This window comes from Lepidochelys kempii, chromosome 11 (assembly GCF_965140265.1).
Source record: "Lepidochelys kempii isolate rLepKem1 chromosome 11, rLepKem1.hap2, whole genome shotgun sequence".
NCBI lineage: Eukaryota > Metazoa > Chordata > Testudines > Cheloniidae > Lepidochelys > Lepidochelys kempii.
This window is the reverse complement of record NC_133266.1, coordinates 51,921,426-51,937,405: the sequence shown is the minus strand read 5'-3', so window position 1 is coordinate 51,937,405 and position 15,980 is coordinate 51,921,426. Positions and strand designations below refer to the sequence as shown.

At 41.6% G+C, this 15,980-nt stretch overlaps 1 long non-coding RNA gene across 1 annotated transcript in view; it reads right to left on the bottom strand.

Annotated features, from left to right (window-relative positions):
* Positions 1–1,160: 1,160 nt before the first annotated feature.
* Positions 1,161–15,980, bottom strand: part of LOC140895735 (uncharacterized) — a 54,112-nt gene continuing 39,292 nt past the window's right edge. The window contains exons 3-4 of the long non-coding RNA XR_012154332.1: positions 10,266–10,341; positions 1,161–1,668 (exon numbers count right to left, since the gene is read on the bottom strand). This is a non-coding gene — a long non-coding RNA (uncharacterized lncRNA). The remainder of the gene's footprint in view (positions 1,669–10,265; positions 10,342–15,980) is intronic.

Sequence of the window (15,980 nt, the reverse complement as noted above, 5' to 3'; positions counted from 1 at the left end):
GGGGTTCTTAGGGATTGGCTTGCTTTGGCCTTGTTTTGAAATGGTATTAGCTTGATTTTTGGCTTATTGTGAAAGTTGGGGTGCTTATTTACCACATGAAAGTTGGCAACTGTGGTTTGAGTGTGAGCCAAATAGCAAGTAGTAAACAGTAAATCCTGTTGGACTATGCCAATGTGACACTTTGGGACTTCACCACTGCCTGCCCTGTAACCCAGAGTGCTTCTACGCTGTGCAGCTTTGGCTCAGAGCCCTGATGCAAGTAGCTTTCATCAGCATAATGGCCTCATCCTAGGTTCCCCCAGCCTGGTTACGCCTTGCAGGATGACACCAACAGCTCTTCCAGTCCTGAGTCTCCCCAAAACCATCTCCCTCTGCAGTTTCCAGTCCCTCTCACAGAAGTTATCAAGTTTTCTGCTGCCAAAGAGACAGAACATACACCAGCCTGTTAGTTTAGCTGAACACTTCACCCTTCCATTTAATACACAGCACTACTCCTGGGGGAATTCTGGGCCAAAAAATTAAAAATTCTGCAAAATTCTGCATATTTTATTTGTCAGAATAACACTATAGATTCACGTCAGTTTTAATTAGTTTGGTAATTTATTTCAAAATAACTGTCAGCAACTATATCTGTAACAATGCAGACACACAAAAAATTCCCCCAGGTGTAGAGAGTTAAAGAAACCCCTACAACAACCCAGTTCCTGTTTCTCTGCCCTCTCCCCTCCAGAGCCCAGCTGTGGAGTCAGACACCCACACCCCCTCCCCCAGAGCCCAACTGCATGGCGCTCCCAAGCCCAGACACCCCTACCTCCCAGAGCCCAGCTGCTGGGTCCCCGGCAGCCCAAACACCCACACCCCCTACCTGCTAGAGCTCAGGGATTCAGAGGGACAAACAGCCTGATGCTTGGTCCTGGGCTTGTGTGGAGTTTCCTGCTTGCCACCTCCTTCCTTCAGGGCATGCCAGGAGTTGCAACTGCCCAGAATCCTCCAGCTCTGTCCCCCTTCTCTTCACAGTGTCTTCTATTTTGGAGCTCGGCTCTGCCAAATCCAGTGGCAGCCAGCAGCTCAGCAGCCCATTTCTGTGGGGGGAAAAGGAAATTCTGCACAGAACATTAATTTCTGTGCAAACTCTGCATTGCGCAGAATTCCCCCAAGAGTAACAGCAATGAGATAGTTTTGCAGTCAAACAAGAATAAGTTTATTAACAAAGAACAGAGTATAAGAGATAATAAGAAAGAATAGAAGACATAGATATGGCTACAGGTAAAACAAAAACAATTACACTTTCTAGTAACTAAAACTTAACTTCAGCAAGTTACAACCTTTATCTAAGCAATTTTCTCACCTACAGTCAGTTCCAGCTACTCTTGGTTTTCAGGCTAGGAGGATTCATTTTTCATGAACTCAAAGGGTGTTGCTCTCCCTTTATCCCCTAGTGATGCATACCAAATGGCTTTCTGCTTCTGCTTATATTTCCCAAAGTCTACTGTCTCTGTTTCAAAAGCCAGGAAGACTTCCTGGGAAGTGCAGACTCCATCCGCTGTCATGATAGTTAAATGGTCTTCCCTCCACGCTCAGCCCCGCTCATTTAGCTTGATGGCTTTGTTTCCCTTGTATGTAGATGTACTTTTCATTGTCCTGAGGTGTTACCTGGCTCAATTTACACTAGAGACACAGAAAAACAGATGAAACAACATTCCTTTGTCTAAGACAAGTTGGGGTTGTGCATTGCTTGCAAAACACCTTTTGAGAACATAGTTCCAGCAACACATCTAAAACCGTTTATACATCATCTTTATATACAGCATACAATAATATTACTGACCAGTGTGTTACTGGCTAGCAGATGATACCTTACACAGCACCTTTTGGATACAGATAATGGCAACAGTGTGTTGGGAAAATGAGTGTCAGGCCTGAAGTGAGTTACGGTATGATGTGCCCTCTGCCAGTTGGTATTGAGTGACTCCCTGGGTTGCAGATGAGTAAATAATATTATCTTCATTTTAAATAAGGGGAAACTGAGCCACAGAGTGGTTAAGTGACTTGGCTAAGATCCCACAGGCATTCATAGCTGAACTGAGAGTAGAACCCAAGTCTTCTGGCTCCCTGCCCATGCCCCATTCACTAGTCCACACTGACTTTAAGGGATGAGACTTATTTTTGCTTTATTCATTTATGACCATCATCAGGAAACTACTGAGCCTGAATAAGTTCCCTTCACGAAACAGGAACAGCAAGATAAGCTGTTGCCCAACCAATGTTTTATCTGATTTTAGTTTTCACTCCCAATCTTTTTAAATGTCTAGTCAGCACTGAAGAGTCCGCCTGTTTTTCCCCTCATTCTTATCTCCTCCCTCACTTAGCTCATGGATCTTCTCCAAAATATTTTGATATGTAAGAAATATTAGTTCATTATTATGGCTATCAGTGCCTTGTAAATAATCAAGTCCTATGACCAGTGATGATGGTTCCAGCAGCAGTAAAGAAAATATTCAGAGTAAGCACTTGAGGGAGGACAGCAAGGGGTTCCACAGCAAGTAAGATGCTGAGTACAAGAGACCACACAGAGTGTGCACTGAGAGTTGGTCCAACACAGGATAAAAAATCTAGTATTTTTTGCCCTGTCACCAACCCAGCAAAATGGCAAAATTCATTATATTTTTCTCTATTCACTACTAAGTATTATCTTCTTGTTTTAAACCTATTCAGAAAGCCTTCACTGATTTCCAGTGCTGCCCTTTTGTGACACATTGTCAGTATGACTTGAAGTTCTAATCATACTTGGCCAACTTTTACTACAACTTTTGGAGCCAACTACACTGATTTAGAGTGACAGCTAAGGAGGAACATACTAGTAGAAATAATGGAAGGCTAAAAGCATTGTATATGATTTGGGTAGTATCCCTTTAAATAATCTGGGAGCCCTCTAATGAGCCTCTGCGTGACCTCTTCTATGGCAGAAGCCACTAGAACCTAACACAGCAGCAGTGTATAGAAGTAGCTGTGTTTTCTATGTTTTATACAGATAGCAAACATGGTTATTTGGAATCTAATTGTGTCACATACTTTCCACATATTCTTAATGTTGTGTAAAGAGCAAAGACAACACACACCCAGAAGGAAGAGAAATGGTTTATTATATAATTCCTATCATGTAATTTAGTACAGAGTTATTTAGCAAAACAGCTACGATCTCTGAGACAGAAAGGATGAAATTAGGAAATAGAAAACTTAATCTGAATAGAAGGGAGACTGGAAAAGGGCAAATATAGTGCCCATCTATAAAAAGGGAAATAAGGACAACCTGGGGAATTACAGACCAGTTATCTTAACTTTTGTACCCGGAAAGATAATGGAGCAAATAATTAAGCAATCAATTTGCAAACATCTAGAAGATAATAAGGTCATAAGTAACAGTCAGCATGGATTTGTCAAGAACAAATCATGTCAAACCCAGTTGATAGCTTTCTTTGACAGGGTCACAAGCTTTGTGGATAGCAGGAAAGCGATAGACGTGGTATATCTTGACTTTAGTAAAGCTTTTGATACGGTCTCCCATGACCTTTTCATAAACAAACTAGGGAAATGCAACCTAGACGGAACTAGGTGGGTGCATAACTGGTTGGAAAACCATTCCTAGAGAGCATGGGTGGCAGATATCAAAGGCCAGGGCAAGCTAAGCCTCCCCTGACCCAGGCTGTGGCCTTGCCCATGTTCCACCCCCAGGCCCCTCCTCCCTTCCCTGAAGCCAGTGGAGGCTCAGCTCCAGCCGGTTGCCTGGGGAGCTCAGGGAGGCCCGGTGAGGTGCTGCAGCTGGCCTGGGGGTTGGGCCAGAGTCTTGGACAGGCCTGGTGCTGGGGCTGGCTGGAGTGGGCCAACTGGCAGCTTAGGGTGGCTAGGGTGGGTGGGCCGGGGCTCCTCCATCCGTAGGGGAAGGGGGGAACCTCAGGGCTCGGGCAGAAGGGGCAGGGTCGGCGGGTTACCCTCCCCAAAGGGGGAGTTCATCCACCACCCATGCCGGAGAGTAGTTAACAGTGGTTCACTGTCAAGCTGGAAGGGCATAACGAGTGGGATCCTGCAGGGATCAGTTCTGGGTCCGGTTCTGTTCAATATCTTCATCAGTGATTTAGATAATGGCATAGAGAGTACACTTATAAAGTTTGTGGACGATACTGAGCTGGGAGGCATTGCAAGTACTTTGGAGGATACGATTATAATTCAAAACTATCTCAACAAACTGGAGAAATGGTCTGAAGTAAACAGGATGAAATTCAATAAGTACAAATGCAAAGTACTCCACTTAGGAAGTAACAATCAGTGGCACACATACAAAATGGGAAATGACTGCCTAGAAAGGAGTACTGTGGAAAGGGATCTGGGAGTCACAGTAGACCACAAGCGAAATATGAGCCAACAGTGTAACACTGTTGCAAAAAAAGCGAACATCATTCTGGGATGTATTAGCAGGAGAATTGTAAGCAAGACATGAGACGTAATTCTTCCGCTCTACTCCAGGCTGCTTAGGCCTCAGCTGGAGTATTGTGTCCAGTTCTGGGCATCACATTTCAGGAAAGATGTGGACAAATTGGAAAAAGTCCAGAGAAGAGCAACAAAAAATGATTAAAGGTCTAGAAAACATGACCTCTGAGGGAAGATTGAAAAAATTGGGTTTGTTTAGTCTGGAAAAGAGAAGACTGAGAAGGGACATGATAACATTTTTCAAATACATAAGAGGTTGTTACAAGGAGGAGGGAGAAAAATTGTTCTTCTTAACTGCTGAGGATAGGACTAGAAGCAATGGGCTTAAATTGCAGCAAGGGAGGTGTAAGTTGGACATTAGGAAAAACTTCCTAAGTGTCAGAGTAGTTAAGCACTGGAATAAATTGCCTAGGGAGGTTGTGGAATCTCCATCCTTGGAGATTTTTAACAGCAGGTTGGACAAACACCTGTCAGGGACATGGTCCTGCCTTGAGTACAGGGGACTGGACTAGATGACCTTTCGAGGTCCCTTCCAGTCCTATGATTCTGTGATTCTTGACAGTGAGGTCCTTCAGAAGATTATTCCATATGCTATGTGAGTGATAGAGGCCTCATCACTTTGCAACATTCAAAATTAGACGGAACAGCAAACCACTTGTACATATTACTTTAATGAGAGCCCCTGTGTGCTCAGCACCTTTGAAAGTCAGGCCACTTATTTAGGTGCCTAAATAACAAAGATGCCTAAAATTAGGCTCCTATATGCTTAAAATCTCTCTTTGTACATATTATGAGCTTAATTAGGACAGTCAGGCCACACTTGTTGTTGTTTAAAGAGTACTAAGATATCCATATAACTTGGTTGATAGAGATATTTAGCAGCAGTGGCCTGATTCTCCCATTCTCCAGTGGAAGTAACACCACCTAAGTTACACTGTTATAAAGCTGTTCTAAGTAGAAGAAGAATCAATCTGACTATGCCACATTCTGTTCATGGTGCTGTAAAAATGAAATAATGCCAATGATTTCAATGGTGTTACTCTCCCAATTTACACCAGTGTCAATGAAAGAAGAATTTATCCAAGTACTAACCCAGCATGTAGAACTAAGCTACAGACTGTGACCTGCTGGTAAAACATAGAACAACTATTGTAGGGAGTTGAGAAACATGTGATGGAATTTGCTCTTCGCTGTACCAGCCCAGAGAACAGACATGGGAAACAAACTGTGATGGTGAGCAGAAATCTCTAGCATTATTCCATTTCAAAGGGGCACCAAGATCTCTCAAAAGAAGGCTGTGTTTGTATTAAAAGTGCTTGCCATATATGGCAGCTGTGTTTCTGCACCTCTATATCAATATCTCTCAGCAAATTCTGTCATGAATTTCTCAGCTCTCTACAACAGCTGTTCTGTGGTTTACCACCAGAAGGTCACAGTCCATAGCTTCGTCCTACATGCTTGGTCATTACTGGGTGAAATTTTGCTTTTATTTACACTGGTGTAAGTTTGGAGTAACATCACTGAAATTATTCCATTTTGACAATCACTGATGTAAATGGGAGTTACTTTCAACACTTATTTGGGAAGCTGGGAGAGGTTTTTATTTGTCAAATGTGGCAGGATTTTCTAGTGTAGGTCACATTGTAGTAGTCCTAGAGCCTCCTTACACTACCAACAAAAAGCAATCCATAATGGTGTTATCTCCATCATAAAACTATCTCAGTTAAATTTATAACTGAATTACCATACCATAAAATTCTGGTGACTCTAGTACACTTCACATGAAGAACAGAAATAAGTGTTCCTGTAACAGCAAACAAGAAGAATAAGCAAAATATTTTGTGTTTTTAAATCCTCAGGTATTTACCAAAATGTCTAAATATGACACGTGCTTTTTAACTTTGAAATCCCATTGGTTTCTTTAACAAGCTAGAGTGTTTTTTGTTTGTTTAGGTCATCATGTTGGCTACTGTTTTCCAGCTGCTGATAAAGAAGGAGGTGGGTGTGTACTTTTTTTCAGAGTGGAGAGTGCAAGTGTTGTTTGGAATCTGCCTTTGGAAGTTGTTTCATGATTGTTACAAGCAGACAAGATGCACAGGAGAGGTTTTTTCTCAGGCATAACTGTTGCTTTAGTTTTATCCAGGTACTCCTGAACAAGAAATGCTAGTGTTTAATTTTAACTTGGCCCTTCTTATTATCATTAATTTAGTATTGCTGCAATTCTGTAACCCCAAAACATGCCAGAAAGGAAGCCACACTTTCCACTCAATACTTCCCTCAAGAGTTCAGTTATGCTCTGTAAAAAAGGTTCTTTTTGGAGGAAGTTCACCACTAATATTAATAATATGTATAGCACATTATATCTTCAGAGCATGGAATAAACTTTAACTAATTAACTCTCAGAACACCCCTGAGAGGTATGTAATTTAGTACTGTCCCCATTTTATAGATGCTTAAACACAGACACAGAGTGGTTAACTGATTTGCACAAGGGCATATTGTTAATGCCAGAGCCAGGATTGGATATTGGCAGTTTCTAACTCCAAATCTAATGATCAGTCCACAAGACAATGCTGCTTCCCCTTCAAGAATGCTATATTCCCTGCTCAAACTTTGGGTGCTGTGGGTTGCAATACAGGACAAATAACCCTTCTTGATAGTTGCCAGCCGGGTGGCAACCATACATTTCAAACAATCCCTGGAAGTGGTGTGAAGGCAAATGAAGGGTAAGGTGAAGTTGGCATATTGACCCTGAACTTCAGTGAACTTCAGGCTCACTATCTGAAATGTCCAGTGATGTTTCAAATATCAGCTTCAGCCTCTGAGGATTCTCTAGCTATTTGTCCCAGACAAAAACAAACATACCCAAACTGCAAAAGAGCACAGTCACTGACTCAGGGGTTTATTGGTGAACAGAATTACAGTAAAAAATGTGTCATGCTCCTTCTTGAAGAAACTGAAGAGCATACAATAGGATTAATGGGAAAAATAACCACGTCTGACAAACAAATACCTCATGATATGTCTTGTGTTTGAAACAAACAGAAAGGACAAAAAAACCCCACAGCTATTGTTAACACAGCTATTAGTGAACAATTACTGCAGAAACTGCATAGAAGAGTATGATTTTAGAAATAAATATCTTAAACAGAGGGCTTAATGATCCTTTCAAACTTCAAGTGGTGATGATCATTAACAAGTGGATTTTTATTGCAACTCAATTCATTGATCTCCAAAGTATTTTAAGTATCACAATATTCCATAAGCATATATTTATATGTGGATCATCCACTACCGAAATGCATCCACTTCTGTGGTGGAGTGCAACAGCTATTTAACAATAGCCAGCAATATTAAAAATAGTTTAGGATAAGAAGTGAAGAAGAATACTATATCCAATTTGTGCTGTATGTAACCTGTGCCTATTGACTTGTCTTGTGTAGGATACCTTTAAATGGAGTGAAATCCCCTGCCTTGCTGCAGAGTCATTTAGTGTATGTAGATGTAGTCTGCTAGACAAGAAACTCACACTGTGTATTCTCTCTTGGAGGTCTTACTTTTGTTCTTTTACTACAAAAGAAAAGGTAATATAAAAAGTGTATCTGTGTATGGTTGCTCTTTGTGTATGGAAAAAACATAACCTACTCGGGAGAATTTAGGAAGGCAGAATGTAATCTCCTGAATTGGTATTTGGCCAGAATACCAGGGTTAACACTCCTACACTTGCACAAAGAGTCATGGAAACTTTATTGACTACAACTGAAGAGGAGTTTGATTTTATGTCTTATCCACCCCCGAAATCCAATTACCACAATAATGTATTGTAAGTGATATTAGAATGATTTCAGCACTTCTCTGAGAGGATGTTTTGTCGTTAGGAACTTATCATTGTGATTTATAGAAAGAAGGGAAATATGGAGTGGCAGCTTTCACACAGGCAAGTGCTTATCCTGCATTCAAATATACAGAAACTTCAGAGGTGTCTAATCGTGATGTATAGGAGGTAAGGACTGCTAGGCAAATGAACATGAATTTGAGAGAAAGACACTACATACATGTATGATAGCTTGACACTGGAGTAATGATAATCCATTTCTGAAACTGGAATTAAAAAGTAAGGCCTAGGTAGGGCATGCTTTTCAAAAGTGTCTAGTAATTTTGGGTGCCTCATTTTTGGGTGTCCGAGTTGATACCCCTTAAAGTGGCTTGATTCTCAGTGGGTGGATGCTCAGTTCTTTCTGAAAAAATCAGTCCCTTTTAAGGGGTCTCAAGTTGGACACCCAAAAACGAGGTACTCAAAATTAGTAGGCACTTTTGCAAGTCTTCACTATCTGTATTCAGAAAAAACCCTTGGAAATGAAATTGGTCTGGATTATTTAGCTTCAGAGAGCAATTGACATAAAGTACAATATGTTATTATAAAGCAATTCAAATTTAAGAATTAACCTTTCAGACATCTTGAAACTTCAGTTTATGCCTAAGGAACCAGTATTCCATTTTCCTATGAGATTTTTCTTGGTGTTAACTATGGGCCAGATTTTGAGAACCCTTACTCATCTGAGTAGTCCCATTGACTTCAGCAGGTCTGTTGAATAAACAAAGGACAGCAGCTGTCTTTGCTGTTTTGCCAGGCAGGGCAGAAAAAGGTTTTCACGCTCCCGCCCCCATGAGCAACTGGGAGTGGGGGAAGGCTGGCCAATCAGCAGAGCAAAAATGGCCACCTGATCAGAGCAGTGCAACAAACAAACAAACTGAGAAGTGCAGCAATATGGCACCCCACAGAAGCGGGCACCCATGGCCACTGCCGTGCTCACCCATTCCTAAAATTGGCCCTGTGTAAGGGCTACTCACATGAATCAGAGTTTGCAGGATCATGCTCTAACTGAGAATCTAAATCACAGTTTGTGTTCATTAGTTCTTTGGAAGCTCTGAAGGGGAGTGGACAAAATTAGTTTCAATGGCTGATTTAGAACAGGAGAGAAACATCTGTCAGATTCATAAGAAACTTGCTGGCTGAGTTTGGAGTTGGCAGCAGACCCTCTGCAGTTTTGGTATATTAGTTCACAGTTAATAAAAGCTAAACACTTTAATGAACAACTGCACTTATTTTGCTCATACCAGAATTGTGAAAATTAAGACACTTCCCTGAATGTACTGAGAAATCAGTTTTATTTATCATTTGAAATCACATTTGGTATTTCTGAGCATAGTGGAAGCTGCTGCCTACTTGTAAATTAAGGTCATTTGCAAGGGTAGCAATACAGTACAAGAGCTCAGTGAGACCCTGGAAATCAATGTCCCATTTGCTTTGCTAATGATTAATAATCATCAGGGTCCAAATTCTGCTATCCTTACTCATGCCAGTAATCCCACTGAAGTGTCTTTGGTGACTACTGCTTACAAGAGCAAAGTGATTAAGATTTAGCTCTGAATTAACTTTTTGGTTTTAATGTATGATTTCCATAAGGATCATAGAGAGCCCCATCCTGCAAGCCTCATGCAGGCAGAACTCCTGATAGTTTCAACAGAATATAAGGGCAACTGTGGATCTCTGTTTTAGAACATAGTGCTGTATTCTACAGTAATTGTCCCAAACCCTGCAGTAATACTATTTGAAGCTGTAGCATTTTGGATCTTTGTTGTAGAATACAGTGGAGTGGGGGTTTTGTTTGTTATAGATTCAGGTGAGGAATCCACAGTTAAACTCTAAAGAAACAAGATCCATTTCCAGGTTAATATCACTCATACTAGTAAAGAGAAACACAGAGGAAGATAAATACCAGATATGTAGACTGCAGTGTTTTCTCAGTAGGTTGTTTTTCAATCTTTTTCACAAGGCATCAACTGTTGTTTAACCTTACAGGGAAGCAGAAAAACAGGAATGAATTAGGGCTGAGCTCTGGTTTAGATGTACTCATTTTCCTTTAATCACTTGGGTGTTCCACCCTATGAAATCATTAACAAACATCTAGCAGCAAGGACAACACAGAACACTGCACATTAAAGTGATGGAAGATAATGTGGGAGTTGTAAATTGTGCAATAAAATTATACATTAAGAAGAGCCCAGGAGAATCGTTAGGAACTAAAATATAGCTGATTATGTGATAGAGATACTGAGCTTGATTGTAGGGCAACATCTCTATTGTGACAAGTTCCTCCTCTGCCTTGGTGGGTCCTGCACTTATTGGCGGATTTTCTCACCTCAGAGGTTCACAACAGCCCTCAGTTTGGCCACATTTGTGGCTCAAATCTGCTGTTCACTCAGTTAGCCTCATCACTGGCCAGCATGGGGAAAGGAAGAAGAACAATCCCCACAGTCTCTGCTGATCCACCTAGTGGATTGGAGAACAGGCCAGAGACCTTCCCCTCTGGTGGAACCCACAGTCCAGTTCAACTCCTCCGGTATCAAGTAGGGAGTTGGGGGGATGCAGGGAACTCGGGCCCGCCCTGTACTCCGGGTTCCAGCCCAGGGGCCTGTGGATTGCAGCTGTCTACAGTGGCTCCTGTAACAGCTGCATGACAGCTACAACTCCCTGGACTACTTCCCCATGGCCTCCTCCCAACATCTTCTTTATTCTCACAACAGGACCTTCCTCCTGATGTCTGATAATGCTTGAACTTCACAGTCTTCCAGTAGCACGCCTTCTCAATCTCAGATTCTTGAGCCTCTGGCTCCCAGCTCCTCACACGCACACCACAAACTGAAGTGAGCTCCTTTTTAAACCCAGGTGCCCTGATTAGCCTGCCTTAATTGATTCTAGCAGCTTCTTGATTGGCTGCAGGTGTTCTAATCAGCCTGTCTTCCTTAATCGTTTCCAGAAAATTCCTGATTGTTCTGGAACCTTCCCTGTTATCTTACCCAGGAAAAAGGGACCTACTTAACCTGGGGCTAATTTATCTGACTTCGATCACTCTCCTCTAGCCATCTGGCCTGACCCTGCCACACTATTTACATAATATTTAGATTAAGGATGGACAAACCTGCTCAGATAAAAATCAGAACAGATTAGAATCTCTGTTTCAAACTCAACCCTATTCCAAACCTTTTGTGCTTTCAGTTAGGTCCTGATCCAGAGCAGTCAATAGAAATACACCTTCTGACTTGAATGTGCTGTGGTTCAAACCCTAACTAAATCTGTATTTGATATGAGGGTATTTTTACTTGAGTATGGAGATTCCTAACTATATTTAGCTACATTGTAAAATCTACCTTCCATATTGCCATGAGACCCACAAGTTTTCTGATGCACAGAAGAGCACTTTAAAAGAATCTTGTTTCATCGCCTGGGTGTGGTGGATTGAGAAGTTCTGACTCCTGGGTTTCAAGGAAATCTTTAAACAATGCTGTATTTTGTGCTAATAGCTTAATAAAGAGATTACTGCAAAAAGGTAGATGTTTTAAGCAATGTTATCAGCCCCAAAACATATGAGGAACCACGCCATGTGATAGCTTTGTTTCTCTTCCCATTCTCCCTGCAACACTGAAACAACATAAAGTAATGCAAGGCTGTGTACACTTTTGCATTAACAGTACAGTACATTGAAGTCATTGGGGTTCTGTCTATGTGATGCTCCTTGCAGTATCAGGTCCTAATGATAAGAAACCAAAGTTGTTAATAGTTGGTCTTCAGAGTGAAGAATCTAGAAGTTATTTATGAAATAAGCCTGAGGTTGGTATTTAGACCAATATTATATAAAATATTTAATAATGATTTAAAGGAGAAAAGTTGCAAAATCTGCAGATGATTCTATGGGTGCATCTACACCGCAGGTTTTTTTTTTGGCAGCACATATCATGCATACACAAATTGCCCCCCAGGATGGGTATAAGTAGCAGAGAAGATGGTGAGGCATGGATTAAAAATATATAAGCTAATTAATTTTATAAGCATTATCAACATTTTTTCATACTGTAGAGTAAAATAAGGGTAAAAGAATCTAATGCTTCATGATACAGTATAAGTTGATCAGCTGTGGGGGTCAAGAAGGAATTTTTTAGTACCCTGGTCCTCCCTCTGCACAGATACATGCATGTAAAAATATTGAATTTCACAGTTGGCACTAATAGAAGCTTCCGTCTGCTTCTGGAGCATCAGCTATTGATCAGTTCTGGAGCCTGGATGCCAGACTCTATGGACATGTGTTTTGATCCAGTATGACAAATCCTATGCTCCAGTAGCTAATGTTTCTTAAAAGGACAAAAAGTAAAGGAAACAGAAGGGGACAATCCTATATTGTGCCTTGTGGACTTGGGCTGGACCTACATACAGCTAATTCTTAAGTAAATACAATGACATTTTTTAATCACAGTTGTTTCTTTTCACATAAAAAGATTGGCACTTGTTGGCAACACTGTTTTAAATTCATAGTTAATTCTGAGGTTGTCAGTGCACTATACAGAGTGATTCAAAATAACTGGATTCAAATCAGTGTTCTTTTGCAATCCCATTTTGAGGTTAAAGAGTTTGCTTGTTTCTTTTCTTTTTTGTTACTGAAATATTTAATGTGCACTGTTTAGCAACAGAGATATTAAAAATGAAGCCTGGAGGAGTTTTAATCACTCACATTTCTAATGAATCCCTCACTTATTCATATTCAGAAATAAGATTCTATCATACTGTACACAATAGTTCAATTTTCAAATTAGCAATGGAGTGCAGTTTGCTACTTAATTTCTGGTGTTTGGAATAGCTATAAAGCTGGCTTGAAACGGCATTTACCTTATTTCATGCATGGAAAGGTGATCTGGAAAGAAAAGTGATTCACTGATATTTTATTCTATAATTCTTACATTTTTTCATCCAGACAGTAATTTTTTTGTTAATGAAATCATTGCTTACTCATCAGCCTGTATGGTAAATGAATGATTCCATGAGCCAGGTTCATCTTTAGTGTAACTCTATTGAAAATGGTTGAACTCAGTGGTTGAATTTAATTGGATGTTATAACAGGGTTGAATTTTGGTCTGTTGTATTAAAATTATTTTATATTATATTGCATTTTTAAAAATATTTTTCATATATTAAGCAGGCTTCTTATTTTTTGATATTGGAGTTACTGCTCTACATTATTAAGTTGTGAAATAAAACCTCACCCCAGAGAATTAAAAGGAAAATTTAATCTAGCACTGCATCTCTTATGTAGGAATCTTCATTTCCTGGCCTAAACTATTGTGTAGTATTGATGTGCACTGTTGAACAGCTGGTACATTCCATCCCAGAAAGGTTGCATTTTGCTCGTGGATGAAGTGATTCCTATATGCAGATAGATCTAAATTCTGTCCTGAGGTACACCGCCCTGGAGGAGAGGAAGGTGATCAGGAACAATCAACATGGATTCACCAAGGGCAAGTCATGCCTGACCAATCTGATTGCCTTCTATAAGGAGGGAGTGATGGTGGCCAAGAAAGATGTTCACATGCCTAAACACCCAGAGCTGGCAGACAAGAATGTGCTCAACCTCTATGTCATGAAAGCCAGGCAGTCACTGAAATCGCTTGGCTACGTGAAGGAGCAGTTTGCTTGGAGGGGCACTTTTACTGGTATCTGACCAATGAGGGTATCCAGTATTTGCGTGATTATCTTCATCTACCCCCTGAGATTGTGCCTGCCACCCTGCGCCATAGCCGCCCTGAGTCTGGCAGACTGTGGCCCAAAGGTCTGGAAGGTGAATGCCCTGCTTGTCTTACTCGGAGAGACGCTGACAGAGATACCTACAGACACAGTACCGCTCCACTTGGTGCTAACAAAAAGGCTGAGGCTGGTGCTGGAGCAGCTACTGAATTCCAGTTTAGAGTTTGATTCGGTTGTGGACGTGGTCAGCCTCTTCAGTAGAATTCTCTGGTCATGTTTTTGTGTATAATAAAATAGGTGAAAATCTCAAAAAAAAAAAAAGATGAGATAACTGGCTGTGTGGATATGGGGAAAGCGGTGGACGTGCTATAACTTGACTTTACTCAACGGGTAGTGATCAATGGCTCAATGTCTAGTTGGCAGCCGGTATCAAGCAGAGTGCCCCAAGGATCGGTCCTGGGGCTGGTTTTGTTCAACATCTACATTAATGATCTGGATGATGGGATGGATTGCACCCTCAGCAAGTTCAAAGATGACACTAAGCTGTGGGGGACAGGTAGATATGCTGGAGGGTAGGGATAGGATCCAGAGTGACCTGGATAAATTGGAGGATTGGGCTAAAAGAAATCTTATGGGGTTCAACAAGGACAAGTGCAGAGTCCTGACTTAGGACGGAAGAATCCCATGCACTGCTACAAGCTGGTGACTGAATGGTTAAGCGGCAGTTCTGCAGAAAAGGACCTGGGGATTACAGTGGACAAGAAGCTGGATGTGAGTCAACAGTGTGCCCTTGTTCCCAAGAAGGCTAATGGCATATTGGGCTGCATTAGTAGGAGCATTGCCAGCAGATCGAGGGAAGTGATTATTCCCCTGTATTTGGGACTGGTGAGGCCACATCTGGAGTACTGCGTCCAGTTTTGGGTCCCCCACTAGAGAAAGGATGTGGACAAACTGGAGAAAGTCCAGTGGAGGGCAACGAAAATGACTAGGGGGCTGAGGCACATGACTTATGAGGAGAGGCTGAAGGAACTGGGGTTATTTAGTCTGCAGAAGAGAAGAGTTAGGGGGGATTTGACAGCAACCTTCAACTACCTGAAGGGGAGGTTCAAAAGAGGATGGAGCTCGGCTGTTCTCAGTGGTGGCAGATGACAGAACAAGGAGCAATATTCTCAAGTTGCAATGAGGGATGTCTAGGTTGGATATTAGGAAAAACTATTTCACTAGGAGAGTGGTGAAACACTGGAATGGGTTACCTAGGGAAGTGGTGGAATCTCCATCCTTAGAGGTTTTTAAGGCCCAGCTTGACAAAGCCCTGGCTGGGATGATTTAATTGGTACTGCTTTGAGCAGGGAGTTGGACTAGATGACCTCCTGAGGTCTCTTCTAACCCTAATCTTCTGTGGGTATGTCTACACTACGAAATTAGGTCGAATTTATAGATGTCGATTTTTTAGAAAGCGATTTTATACAGTCAATTGTGTGTGTCCCCACTAAGCGCACTAAGTCGGCAGTGTGTGTCCATAGTACCATGGCTAGCATCGACTTTCAGAGCATTGCACTGTGGGTAGCTATCCCACAGTTCCTGCAGTCTCTGCCACCCATTGGAATTCTGGGTTAAACTCTCAAAGCCTGATGGGGCAAAAACATTGTTGCAGGTGGTTTTGGGTACATGTCGTCAGTCGCCCCTCCCTCCGTGAAAGCAACGGCAGACAATCATTTCACGCCTTTTTTCCATGTGGACGCCATACTGCTTTCAGCAGATGGTGCAGAAGGACTGCTAACCATTGTCATCGAACCACCGCTTCCGCTGCAACTTTGCTCTCCTGCTCTTGCCTTGATAGCGAATTTCTCCATGTTGGCTGTCATGGGCTCCCACTTCCGCTGCAACTCTGCTCTCATGAATCCACCTCGCAGGTCCTCTC